This window comes from Schistocerca cancellata, chromosome 7 (genome assembly GCF_023864275.1).
Source record: "Schistocerca cancellata isolate TAMUIC-IGC-003103 chromosome 7, iqSchCanc2.1, whole genome shotgun sequence".
NCBI classification, from domain to species: Eukaryota; Metazoa; Arthropoda; class Insecta; order Orthoptera; family Acrididae; genus Schistocerca; species Schistocerca cancellata.
The window spans coordinates 299,361,586-299,366,585 of record NC_064632.1 but is presented as its reverse complement, the minus strand read 5'-3'; positions in this window follow the sequence as shown (position 1 = coordinate 299,366,585).

The window sequence follows — 5,000 nt, the reverse complement described above, 5'->3', positions numbered from 1 at the left end:
GAAATGTCTCTTCCTGTCTTAAAAGGTCGTAGGTGTTCGTGCTAGGTAGTTGTTGTCTCAGTGTCCCGGCTACATCATCGAAAAGGGGGCACTCATAAACCACATGGTCAGGAGTACCCTCCAGTGCACCACAGTCACACGCAGGCGTAGCCTTTATCCCAAACCGACAAAGATATGTCGGATAGGGGCCATGACCGGTGAGGAAGTGGAACAATCCCCGAGTTGGCTTAAGGTACTTCATTTCCAGTCTTTCCCTTACATCTGGTAGGAACTGAAAGGTTCGTCTACCAGTTTCATCTGATTCCCATATTTCCTGCCATAGGTTTACCCCTCTTTCCCTGATCTCATCTTTGTCCCTGACTGGTGCTCCTATAATTTCTTCTGCCTTGGTGATAACCCCCTTTTTTACCCAGTACCAAGCTGCCTGTTCCCTAATCTTAATATCTAGGGGACAGAGTCCCATTATGATTAACAGGGCTCCTCCTGGGGATGTTCTATAAGCTCCCACGGACCTTAGTATCATATTTCTTTGTACTCTCCTCACCGTCATAGCAGGCACCACCCTCGTGAGCCTGTGAGCCCAGACTCCTGAACCGTAACCCACTATTGACGTAAGTATACTATTATGATAGAGTTTAATTAATTGAGGCGGGAGGTGAAATCTCTTGTGTCCAATAGTAATCAGATTATTTAGTAATTGTAGTGCTTTCTGGGTCGCGGTTTCTATGTGCTTTGCGAAGTTCCACCTTTCATCGATGATGATTCCTAAGTATCGTGTCTCTCGTCTCCTAAGTACAGGTATACCGTCAATTCTCACCGTCGGGTTTCTTATTAGTTGTCCTTTGAGTAATAAGTAAGTTGATTTCGTTGGTGAAATAGTCATTTTAGTTCTGTGACACCATAGTTGTAGTATGTTTATTGCTCTCTGTATTTTCGGTTCTATGTCCTCGCGACTTCGGCCGCCAACCAGCAGGAGGAGGTCGTCGGCGTAAGCTATCACCTCTAGCACATCTTCGCTCTGTTGCAAGCTTTCCAGAAGAGGCTCCATGTGGATGTCCCAGAAGAGGGGACCCAACACGGAGCCCTGGGGGCAACCTTTGGTGATAGTTTTCCGGACTGTTCCGCTAGGGGATGATAGCCATACCTCCCGGTCTTCACAATAGCTCCTCAGACACCCATATAGCAGCCCTGGACACTCCTTCTCCCGTAAGCAGGAGAAGAGCGAAGGCCACCACAGGTTGTCAAAGGCGCCACTGATATCCACCATGATGCCAACAACATACTTACACGGGGCTGAGCTACAGACCTCAGCCGCTAGGGCGATTGCATCAGATGCCGATCGCCCCGGCCTGAAGCCGAACTGCCTGTCGCTCACCCCGTGCAGCATGCGGTGAGCAGTCAGTCTGGCCGCTAATAGCTTTTCAAGTAGTTTGCCGAAGCTGTCCAGCAGGCAAATGGGCCTGTAGGACTTGGCCTCAGCAGGGTCTTTCTCGGGGCCCTTTTTAATGATCACCACGTTAGCAGTTTTCCATATTTTTGGAAATTTACCTTGCCTGAGACATGCATTGAAGGTGTGTGTGAGTGGCGCAACTAACTGTGGGGCCAAGAACTGCACTACCTCCGCCACAATGCCGTCTGGCCCGGGGGCTTTTCCCTTCTTTAGTGACTTAATAAGAGCAGCAACTTCCTCTTCTGAGAAGGGGAGAACCGCCACGTCATTCTCATACCTATGTAGGTCTTCTTCACGCAACTGACGCTGCTCTTCAGTGTCTTCATTTCTATCATCGTCAGGCAACAGCGACCGGAGGAGGACCTCGGCAGTTTCCTGCCAAGATTCCGTCATCCCGTCCCCGCGCCTGAGCGTTGATATCATCGTTGGGGAACGAATCTTTTCCCTCACCAGTCTATATGGCACGCCCCAAGGGTCGAGGGCCAGCTGACTGGTTACAAAGTTTTCCCAACTAGTTGTTCTTGTCTTTTGTAGTTCCTTTTGGAAGTTCTCTTTCGCCTCCCGGTATAACTGCAGCCATCTTTGCTTTTCCCACCAGACGACACTGCGCTGGTAGTGCTTTCTCAGTCTCCTGACTGACTGCCGCAGTTCTTGTAGCTCGGCTGACCATGGTGCCGGTGTGGCCGCCACGGCCCTCCTCCTGGTTGGTACGGCTGCCTCAATCGCTCTTGTCACTGCGCGTACTAGTCCTTCTGCTCTGTCGTCCACATTTATGTCTTGTCCTTCGTCCCCTTCTGGTAATGGAGGGATGTCGCACTCTCTGGCTAGACGTTCCCAGTCTGTTTTCCTGTAATTCCTTTGCATCTCCCACCCCATGGCCCAGCGGCACTCTCTATCTCCAACCATAAAGGTAATTAGATTATGATCACTAGTGGTGGCATTGTCTTCCACTTTCCACTCTCGGAGTATATTTACTGTGTTTGGCGTAACCAGCGTCACGTCAATGTTGGTACCCTGTCCTCCTCCAGCCACGTAGGTGGGGGGATTTCCTGGTCTGTTTGCCACCACTAGTTGAAGAGCCATTATCATATCTTCAGCCTTGGCCCCATTTTCGTCCCTAGTGCCGCTGTACCACAGGGGGGATTTAGCATTTATATCAGCCGTTATGATAATTTTGCGTCCCCGCAACGCCGTGTTTGCATGTATTAGCTCTAGAATTACCACAGTTATCCAAGTAACGTGGGTACGATCTAAGGAACCATAACTGATTTAATGAGCCATTCGCGGTTTCACCTTAATGCGGCTTGTACTGAGACATGCATGGCTTAATCTTTGAGACAAGCATATGACTACTGGCAGGATCAACCAGGGAGCTGCGTCAACTAGAGCTGAGCAGCCGGCCGCCTGGGAGTGTGTCCCAGGGGCCCGCGCGAACACGCAAGCGTCCGCTCAATTATTCTGCAAACAGGAGGAGGCTGAGCTCCCCTGCACAATACACCTCGAAACCCTCTCAGGTCCCGGCGGCGCGCAGCGCCGTCCTAAGTACTTGGTCGGGTTCGAGAGAGGCGCAATCGCCCGGAGTTAGGCGAGTAGACGCTTTAGGTGCGACCACCCGTGCTCCCAACTGAGCTTGCCGCTGCCGACAGAGGCCCGGGAGCGTGCTGTCGTGGCATTGCCGGCGGGAGACAACACGCGCCACCTACGGTGACCGGCAGCTCCAACGCCAGCGCCACAGAAGGGCAAAGGCCCCACGTGGGTGCCGAAGCGAACTCTCCCAGCACAGCGCACGTGCCAACACGTCTGCACAACTGCGATACAAACCACCAGCGAGAACCGCTGGGGCGACCGAGCAGCAGACGGCGTCGCGGCGCCGAGTGCCGGGCGGCGGCGCATCCTCAACGCACACAGTCCTCAGTCGGACCAGCACACTGCAGATGTCCACCGCGCTTCGCACCGGGCCCGCGAGGACCCACTTTGGCCGCCCGGCGCCGCGCGCAGGGTGCCCCGGCGCGCAGCTGCGCCGCCTGCCGCGTCCGTCGGCCGGCGCGCCTGCCACTGGGCGCCCCCACCAGCCGGCTGTAGCGCGTGCGCCCACGCACCGCGCGGCCAGCACGCCGGGCGGCCCCCCCTCACCGGCCGGGGACGGTCCCACCCAGCCACCGCCGCGTATCGCTTCACACACAGATTTGCCCTTACTGATTTACCTCCAGCAACAACAACCGCACCACAATGGGTTTACCAGTTGTTCATTTGCGTAACGTCACCAGCAAACGTAGACGTCCATCCCAGTTTGCAAATGCAACGATTATTGCATACCTGTCTGTTAGGTGCCACGACACACTACGTCTGCCCACATACACGCAACAAAATGTGCACGACTAGAGAACACGTGGGAGGTGGCCCCCTACGTATGCGATGTCCATTACGACACCGACTGTCAACCAGCATCTGTACCATGTCGCAGATGTGGAACGCGGTGCACCATGCTATCACACTGTGTGAGAAGAGACGACTACGTTTGAATACACGCGCCACTACATCAACAGACGGCTCATGCTGATCGCCATCCAGGGCGTCCGTTACTCCCACACGTCTCTATGGCGTACCACACTGCAATGTAGCTGTTATGGGGAGACGGCACGTGGCTGAGTGCACAACATTTGGACCGTATGGTTCGCTGTTGTTGGGCGCAGTCGTTGTACGGTCACACATGTGCCACAGCGTATCATTCAGTACATACGGACCTATGTGCAGTACAATGTGAGGGTTAAGCTTACGACATCAGCGGACAGTGGACACAGGCCGTACCACGACGTAGACTGAGCGCTTCGACATGCGAATGCCAGTGAACAGCTGCGAAGGGCATTGAACACGCAAGCACCTGAACGACCAGCGTGCGAAGGCAGGGGGGGGGGGAGGGGGGGGGGCGATGTACATCCTGCAGTCGTCCACATTACAGTGTACAGCGGGAGCATGTAAAAAGTAAGCAACACTTGCGAAGTGTTGAACATGAAACGATACACAAGAGGGTGGGCGGTGCGAGTAGCGAACTATATTCAGAGGGTTGTGGTTAGACAACACTAGATTAATGTAACGTGTCATATGCCAATTACAGAGCAGGTTAAGGCACAACGTGGGTTAGGTTAAGGCACAACGTGGGTTAGGTTAAGGCACAACGTGGGTTAGGTTAAGGCACAACGTGGGTTAGGTTAAGGCACAACGTGGGTTAGGTTAAGGCACAACGTGGGTTAGGTTAAGGCACAACGTGGGTTAGGTTAAGGCACAACGTGGGTTAGGTTAAGGCACAACGTGGGTTAGGTTAAGGCACAACTTGGGTTAGGTTAAGGCACAACTTGGGTTAGGTTAAGGCACAACTTGGGTTAGGTTAAGGCACAACTTGGGTTAGGTTAAGGCACAACTTGGGTTAGGTTAAGGCACAACTTGGGTTAGGTTAAGGCACAACTTGGGTTAGGTTAAGGCACAACTTGGGTTACATTGCGGTACAAATTGCGTTACATTGCGGTACAAATTGCGTTACATTGCGGTACAA